This window comes from Electrophorus electricus, chromosome 8 (genome assembly GCF_013358815.1).
Source record: "Electrophorus electricus isolate fEleEle1 chromosome 8, fEleEle1.pri, whole genome shotgun sequence".
NCBI classification, from domain to species: Eukaryota; Metazoa; Chordata; class Actinopteri; order Gymnotiformes; family Gymnotidae; genus Electrophorus; species Electrophorus electricus.
This window is the reverse complement of record NC_049542.1, coordinates 20,102,353-20,111,819: the sequence shown is the minus strand read 5'-3', so window position 1 is coordinate 20,111,819 and position 9,467 is coordinate 20,102,353.

Sequence of the window (9,467 nt, the reverse complement as noted above, 5' to 3'; positions counted from 1 at the left end):
TAGACTTGCTTGACTGTGAATTTGTTTGTCTAAACTTGCACCCCCAGCCCCCTTTAATCACTATGGAACCTTCAGCCTATGACAGAGAATAAGCCTGGCCACTGGGCTCCACCAAGCAGACGGTCGCCTATATGCTATATATAAATGTCACACTCTTTTGTTTTGGGTTTTTTCTATCCATTTTCATCTACATCTATCTGGACCTTTTTTACACACATCAGAATCCTCTGATCAGGTTAGATTACCCAAAATCAGGCTTCTCATGCACTCAGAGGAATAGGAAATGCCATGTCAAAGAAATGAGAGTTAAATGAGGCAAGAAGCAGATGCAGCTGCTGATAAAGGTCAGTGTAGATGTTTTTTTTTTTACTTACATCTATGGGTGTTATGAAACTAAAGTTTGGGCTGAGGACCCAAGGAAAAAAAAACATAAGGCATCTTAAGAGGATTTTTATTAGCTGTGTTTCTACATGTCTCTGAAATGATTTTTGAGTAGTACATCATTACTGAATGATTTCTAAGACCTTGCAAAACCTAATATATATTTTTATCTTGGCAGCTTTAGTTAGCAAGCAACCTCTCTGTGGATATTACTATAATTCATTCCCTTGAAAAATATTTTAAAAGATTTTGCTGCAAGGGCAGAGTTTCTCTCACTTCATATTTTCCTCATCTTTTCTTTGTTGATATCCATATGTCCTAATAAATTCATGTGATGTATGCATTTTCTGACACATTATCAATGTTGTCTAACATTATAAGGGCATGAGTTATAGTATGATATAGTATGATTTGCTGTGTAGAGCTTTGCTTTACACAGCATATGTTTTTTCTTACAGAAACACACTATAATTAATCATACTAGCTGTAGAAGGTTATCTCCTGATCAGTGGCTCAAATATGTTTTAATCTTGAAATTACAAAACTAAAAGTATTTAAGTATTCATAATTAATGTTCATCTACAGGGCCTATTTTACCCTGTTCCCTTATAATCCATGCATGTTTCTTAGTCACAGAATTAGATTTATTAAAGCTCTTTGGTTACTATGTCTGTGTTGTGTGTTCAACAGTCAATACCACAGACCATTCTGGAGAAAACCATAGTGCTTTTTCATACGGTCAGTAAATACAGATTGAGTCTGAAAATACCAAGCATCACTCTGTCCATCCTCGAATTTGTCAGAATACTGGCATGTCTGATCAATAACTGAGCCAATTATGCCTCTGAGGTCTCGGTGTGATTCACAAATCAGTCCATTTGTGGATTATTAAACATCTAGAAATTTCACACTTTGATTTCTTGTCAAGAGAATAGTTTTTATTTCCTTGTTAATCAAAAACTAATACAAGACTTTTACTCAGTTGATCCTTATAAAACATGAAAATACATGAAAAAATACATTATTTAAAAGTAAGACAAATGATATTTTAGCTGCTTGAGAAATCCCCATGTGTAATTGAAAAATATAAATGTTCAAATCATTTGTTTCATGTTTTGAAACTGTTGTGATTCCATACAGTTTTATTAAAATGTTAAAAGTTGTTATCTCATTGCTACTGTTACATCTCAATATTGCTACTAATCCTAATATTTTATCCAGCTGTTTTTACTGATGTCAGATAAGTTTTTTCAAGGCTAAATCTTTCTCTAATTTTAGACCTCATTATAGGTTATCCTATAGTGGCCTCTACTTTTCAACTGAGGTTTTTTTCTAAATATTGTGCAATAAAACTAAGTTCTATTACACATACTTGGTGATATTTTTATTTGCTTTAGCAGAGCACATTTCTGAGGTCTGATCATTCTCACAACTCCTTTTTGCCTCAGCACCGTCTAAAGCAGGAATGCCTAAACCTGGAACTGTGCTGTTCTATAGAGTTTAACATACCTGCCTCTAGGATTTAGATGCTACTGAATGATTTGGTTAACATTATTAGCTATGTTATAGTAGAGTTGAAACTCTGCAGTGTGGTATACCTCAGGGCCTGTGTTTGGCACCCCTGATATAAAGTGTGTTTGCCCAAATGCCAAATCGCTTACCTTCTCTTTCTCTGTGGCTGGATCCACAGAGGAGCTTTGTGTAAGGGGCCAGAGGGATTCATGCTTTAGAGCAATCAATTCTAGACTGAACATAGGATTGCTTTCTTCTTGCACAAGGAGGGCAGAACATTCTTCCTCAGTTTTAGTGTCATTAGAAGCATTCAGGAGACACTGAGGAGAGCAAGATAAATAGTGAGGGATACGGGGAGGGGGTTTGGGGGGAAGCCTGGCATGCCTGGCATGACTCCACTACTGCTCTCTTGTACCAGCATATCTGGTTCTCACATGCTGTCAGCGAGTGGGCCTGTTCGTGGGACCAAAGCCCTGAGGGAGCTTTTCTAAAACTCATTTGGGGAGAGTGCATGACTGCACTCAAAAGTGCCACACAGCTACATTAGAGATGATCTCCATCCTCAGAAGAGCTCAAGGGGGTATATGCTTGGGATGGAGATAGATAAATAAAAAGGGCTTGTGCTGACTAGATGGTTTCATTTTGATCTTCTTTTATTGTAGAGTTCTGCATCATTTTCAGTGGTGAATCAGCACAACGCAGTCAATAATACTCAATTGTTTCTCAAGGGTGTTTCTCAGCCTCATTTTTTAAATAGTAAGCTTATATCGGTTAATGGTAAAGTTATTAAAGCTGCTGCAAATTTACTTTATAGTTCTTGTTAACTTCTGCCAGACTCCTAGACAGGCACTAAGCAAGTTGATTCTCTTCAATCCCACATGTACCCTCCCTCCCAACACTTCTCTAAAAACCCTGCCTCCAAAGACATGTACACTTAGCCTTCCATTCTATGTGCCATGTGCACATGCACAGTAATTGACAAGCAGGGAAGACCACCTCCTTTTAGTGAGGTCTCCTAATTGCTTAGCATAGCCGTAGCATGTTGAAAGTTTTTGTTGGATTGACTTTTCACAAGGATGTGTTTTCCCTTGGATCAACTATTTTAGTAACAGCTACCAGAATATAAAGGTTTAGCTGAACTGATATTCTTTCTAAAAATAAAAATAAATATCTTATGTAAGTATCACAGTAGAGTAATTTTTATTATTTTCACCAGTTTAAACTATATTTAACATTGGCTGTTTTACTTTGAGTAAGGTAGTAAAAGAAAGCAAATTCTAAAATAACATTTGTATAACAATTATTTTTCTTCAGTTTCTTTAAGGTTAGGCTTTAAGCTAGGCATGAGTCGAGCATTTGTATGACTATATTTGTATAAAATCAAACAAAATTCCTATGTATTAATTGTTAGACTGCCTAAAGCCAGATTGTACAGGAACAGAAATATAGCTATAACAGTGGCATTTGCATGCTGGAAACATTTTTGAGGGCAAAACACATCTGTTGCATTACTAGTCCTGATTTTTGGGTGATAATATACCAGAACACTCTTACCTTTGGAGAAAGTGCCTTTTTAAAGTACCAAATAATTTAAAGTAGAGTAATTAAAAACTAATTGAACTAAATTTTAGAGCTGACCTTATATCATTAATTCGATTTTTATGAACAGTAAGATGCCTTGTTTCATCTGGAGACTCTGAATCCACTATTGTTTTATTCCTGAGGCTTTCTTTTTCTCAAGTATTATGTTCCCCCAGTTAAACTTGTCTTTATTTTTTTTAATGTTATTTTTATGTTATTTGCTTTCTCTTTAACTTATTTACTTTAATGCTGACTGTTAATGCCTATCTAGAAAGGGAGGATATAAGGTGGAGCATTGATCAACAGTGGACAAGTGGCAGAGAATGAAAAGTAAAAGACATGCAAAGTAAAAAGGAAGATGAGAAAGCAGATGAATAAATTATGACCAGGGCATTCATAAAGTATACAAAAATATTTTGGGCACTTAAACAACTATATATATATATATATATATATATATATATATATATATATATATATATATATATATGCTGATGACACTAACAACGCCAATAACATAAAACCATTTCAGACCAGTAATTCAGTACCAGTAATGAGCCAATAATGTTCATTTAATTACATTGTGAACAAACTTCAAATTATGGTTTAATACTGCTGCAAAAGTACTGATTTAGCAAAAATAAATATAAATAAATAAATAAATAATCAAGACCAACGAGCAATCTTTTAGCTTTGGTTTGTTCCTAAAAAGCTTTCTGTCCATTTGAAAGGTCCATTGGTTCTCTGTCCTTACCTATGTAAGCGCCCAAGGTCATTGTCGTGTGTGCCTGAACCTCTTGAGGTTTCCTTTATCAAGGACTGCACACAGTCCTTTAACTGCATACAGCTGATTTGGAGTAGAAGTAGGCAAAGGAGAGGACAGAGGCTGTGGTCACATCACATTGTCTTTCTGCATTGATGCCTCCTCGCATGTGGCACCCTCTGTGCTTTTTAAATGTCAGGCCTGAGGCTGCTTGAATAAAACATTGATCAAGCTACTCAGGTTCATCTTCTGCTTAGGATCTGTACCTGGAGGCAACCTTGCTTCGGTGACCTCTACATATATTAGGAGTGAGATAGGCCACCTCCTTTCCTAAAGACCATAGCTTTAGCATCCATCCATCACTGCTACTTTATGCATTCACAGCAGGAGATGTCACATGAAGTTCTTTTGTAAGTCTTCCATCACCACTACCTGAATTATTGCTATTAATACCAACATATTTTATTGATTTAAGAATCACATTTTAAAGTGCTCAAGAAATACAAACATACATTTGTGTCTGGTTATTGTTGAGAACGCCAGTCTGTGATAACCCCCATAACATACTATACACTTTCAGAAATGCACTTTTGAAAGATGTGCTGTTACAGAGATCCAGATTTTATAAAACAAGCTCATGTAGAGTCTAAGAACACTGATATTTGAGCACCTGGATATTGCTGAAATTGGCAAAAACTCAAAAACAATGCCTTAGCATAGTGGTTCCCAAATTGAGTCATGTGCCTGGCACATTTCTTGTATGCTTATCTTGCACTAACATACCTTATTCAACGTATTTGGGAGTTACATTTCTTTATCACGATTGTTGGCAGTGTCTTAGGTTTTAGCTTGTATGTTAGCAAGGAAATAAATAGCCTAGAAATGAGCAAAAGAAAACAATTGAATATTTTTTTCAGGGTATTGAAAATAGAAAGTGACCTACTTTACTATCTTTATCCCTAACTGTTGATGATGCTGTTAAATGTGGGAGTCTGTTGTTTTCTTTGCCTACTTTTACTGCATGTTTTTTTCTGGGACATATTAAATATAATATATATATTATTTAGCTGGCTCATGTTGATTTTCAGGCCCATTGGCTGGTCTCTGAAATGCATAGGGTAATCAGAATTCTATGGTGGTGTTATATTGCAATGTGCAAAAACTCCTGAATCTAGCTCACTCGCTCAGTGAGTAACCATATGACATGTGTTGGAGCCTAGACATTAGAACATAAAGCATTAAAAAGCAAGCTGTTCTTGTGTATAATATGAAATATAATATTGCCAGTGCCACTGGTAACCACATTCAGTCTTGAACCCAATTCTCCCTGTTGGAAAATGTGCTCTGACTACCAAACCAAGAACCAGCTCTGTGGTGCAGCAGCCAAAATACACAGACATGGAACATTTTCCATAATACTACCCTCTCCTTCAGGAAGTGATGGTCTCCATCACATTGCCCTTTCCATTTGGGAGCACACCAACACACTTCACACATTCCATGTGACTCACATGCTTCCTCCCTTCAAGTAGAAATATCACACATACACTTTACTTGGTGGTTTATACTGGGCTTCACACCATCCCCTTACAGTAGGGCCTCATTATGCCCTTCCACTTCTGAAACCATTTGCAGCAAAGGCAGAGGGCATCAACCACACCAAGCTTTGAACTCAGGTCATCACAATGTTGATAAATAAGTTGAAGGTTCAATCACAATGTCTGCCACATTTTGTGAAAGTGATTGTGCTTACATGGTGTTTGAAATTCAATGTGCTGAGCAATTAATAGCCCATGTAGTCACTGTGACCCACTGCTACTACTGTTAACTGGACTGTAGTAGCCAAACAATTTGACCTAATTCTACCAAATTTGGAGAGCTTCCTCACATAGTTCAGCTCTGTTTCATACATTGTATGTATGAGTTACAAAATTTCATTGGTCAGTAACAGTCAAATGGTTTGACCTACCAAAGGATTTGTGGATGAACACCTCACATTTTTTTGAGAATTGGATTCTCACATTCTAGCAGGACTTTAAAGGGTTTTTTGTTTTTTTTGGTTTTTTTTGAAAAATTAAAAAACACAACATTAGGAGAATTTCAGGAATCAGAAAGAATAATTATTTTTGATTTCAGCTAAAATAGAGTGAAATGTTTTTGAAGACAGTGAGCTGGATTTTTCCTATTTTTAACTCTCTGTTTCCAGCAACAGTGAATGAGCTTGACACATTTGATTAAGTCATCTTTAAAAAATCTGAAAAACAGATTCTTGTTCATTGTTGTAGCTTTGTCTTTATGCTGGCGTGTTTTTTGTTTTTACATTTGAGTTGTAAGGTAACTATTTACAAATAGTACAAAACATATATACAGTTTGAACAACCCTTAAGGAACTTTAAGATGTTTTTTCAGTGTTGGAGATTTACTCTATGTGGAAAATGTTTAAACTTAATCACATACACTGAATGGACACTTTATTAGGGACAACTGTCCTTTCACGATTGGAAATTCCCTGTATAGAAATTAGACACATGATCCCAGAGTGCAGAATTACATTTTCCATAGATCACTTTCAGTGATTATCCACATTAGAATAGGAAAAAGAAGTGATCTAAGCATCTTTGAATAAGGCATTGTTATCAGTGCTAGATGACCAGAGGCCAGAATTTAAAAAACTGCCAACCATGTGGGGTTTTCTTATACAACTGTGTCAAAAGTATATTAATAAAGGAAAAACATCCATCAGTAGGGGATACTTGTTAATGAAAGGGGTCAAAGGAGGATGTCAAGAGTCATTCTGACAAACAGGCAGTGTTTGTCAAATTGTCCGTGTTTAAGCAAATTGCAGCCAAATACATTTGTGCTCCAACAAATGTGTCCAAAAGCACAACTCATTGTTCCTTAACACTGATAGGATATAACAGCAGACGACCAGTTTGTGTGCCATTGCTGTCTAAGGGAAACTGAAAGGCAAGACTCCAGTGGACAAAAGAGCACAAAAATTGGATCACTGAGCAGTGGAAAACATTTCCTGGTGAGATCCAGATTTCTGTTGCCCCATACTAATGGGAGGGTCAGAATTTGGTGCAAGTAGCATGAATCCATGAGCCTTTCCTTTCAGATATCAAGGCTAGTGGAGCTGGAGTAATGGTATAGGGAATGGGGTTTTTTTTGCAACACATTTACAAATTTGCAATAAAAACAGCAAAGGTATCATATCAGTGAAATAACATATGTAATTAGGCAGTGTCTTAGATTTTAGTTTCTTAAAAGTAGACACCCTTTATTTTGATGACAACTTAGCCCACTCTAGGTGTTCTCTTAACTTGCTTCATAAGGCAGCCACTCTACAAGTCTCATATGATCAGAGTGAGGGATTAATGTTCTGAATGAATTTTTTTTTTTTTCCCCTTTGGAAATCAATTAATATATAGGCTACCTATTTTCACTATTGAGTCAAGAATGCGCTGCTGGACTCAATAGTGAAGGAAAGGGACCAGAATAGTGAAGGAAACTCAATAGTGAAGAAAAAGAAAAGGGAATAGTGAAGAAAAGGGACCTCGTCCACTATAGGGCTCACCAAGAAAGCATCGCTGCTCCGTAATCATCCTCTGTGGGAAGCTCCTGTCATTGACATAACAAAGCAAGCTTCTGTCTAACTGTTCTGTAATGAGAACAGTGATGAGTGTAATTGCTTCTATCTGTGTGTACTTTGTCACAAGCTATCTGTTAATTAAAGCCCAATATATGTGGTGGCATGGAGTGTTCGTGTATGATATTTAGGGAAGATATACTATTTTCATAGAAAAAAAAGAAAGAAAAAAGAACTAGATACATGAGAAATATCTGTTGATTTAATGCCATTTTGAATGGCACAATACATTATAATAATATGCTCAGTAAATATAATGAAAATGTGGTTAAATTGTTCATGCTAACTGAAGATCAGACAACACCCATAGCACTGAATGGGACTCTGTGCTGTGAAGTGCTAATGAGTTAGATCATTACTCAGGCAGCTCTGCAGTCTTGACAGATGACTGAGCTTACTGATATAGCCTTGTATTTGCAACACTATGTTTCAGAAACATTAATGAGCAGTGTTTGTCTTTCTGTCACACTGCCTTTCAGTTCTAGGTGGACATATCATTAAATGATTGAAGAAACTTCCTTTCTGGGCATAAAATGTGACCCCCCCTCCCCCCACCCCACCCCCGCCCCATTCCTAAACTGAATTGTAACTGTCAGTTGGCCATCTTTTAAGAAGTATATTACATGGCAGTTTTCTCACGATAACAATAATGAGTTGCCAGAATTGTGCACTGAGGACCTGCAGTAAGAGAAGAAAAATGAGACAGACCAAGGTGGGTGCAGGCAAAGACCAAATTACCATCAACATTCAATTCCAAATCTGTACCTTCTTTTTAGGCTCTCTTTTTCAAAAGAAAAAAAAAAAAGCCTTAACCACCGTTGTCTTGTCATGTCCTCATTGTGCCTAGAGTGCCCCCTGCTGTTTAAAAAGATTATTCAGCAACCCAACCTTCATTAAAAAGTGTTCTACACCAAACTGCACTTCATAGCATTGACCAAAAAGAAAATACAAAGCAATATCAAAGGTCACAAAGTCTCTTCGGCTTTCCTCCTTCCATTTGTCCCCTGTTCAACCCTCCAGGGCCTTCACTGGGTTCCACTCTGCTGAATCATCAGAAACACTCAATGCTGGATTCATTATATCCCATCCCTGACTTCACCTGTCCTCCTGGCCCCCATGAAGTCTACCATGTGGAACAGACATGGGTCAGAGATTTATGTGTTCTGATTGCATTCCCCTGCCTTAACCCTCTCAATTTTTCTTTCCACTTGCTCAGCAAGCATGGATGTATGGTAGAGCTCTAGTAGAGTAGTGAGGGCCATCTCATTTGTGCACTAAACCGTTTTGGACTAGAATATGCAAATAATTCTTGCAAATAGTGAGGGGAGCCCATAGTGAGGGGAGACTAGCTTACAGTGAGGCCTGGTGACCCTTCCCTTGGCCTCAACCGGAGGGTGGATCAGGTCTCTAACACTCTCCATAAAACCCACCTTGATGGATCCCTCCTCCTGAGCAATGATCTATCACAGGCAGCTGCTGGACTTATAATGAAGTTGTGTTGCTTGGTGCAGTGTGCATATAAATTCACTCACAAGATGCACAAAGCACTACATCTTCATTTCTGCTCATCTGCATTGGCGG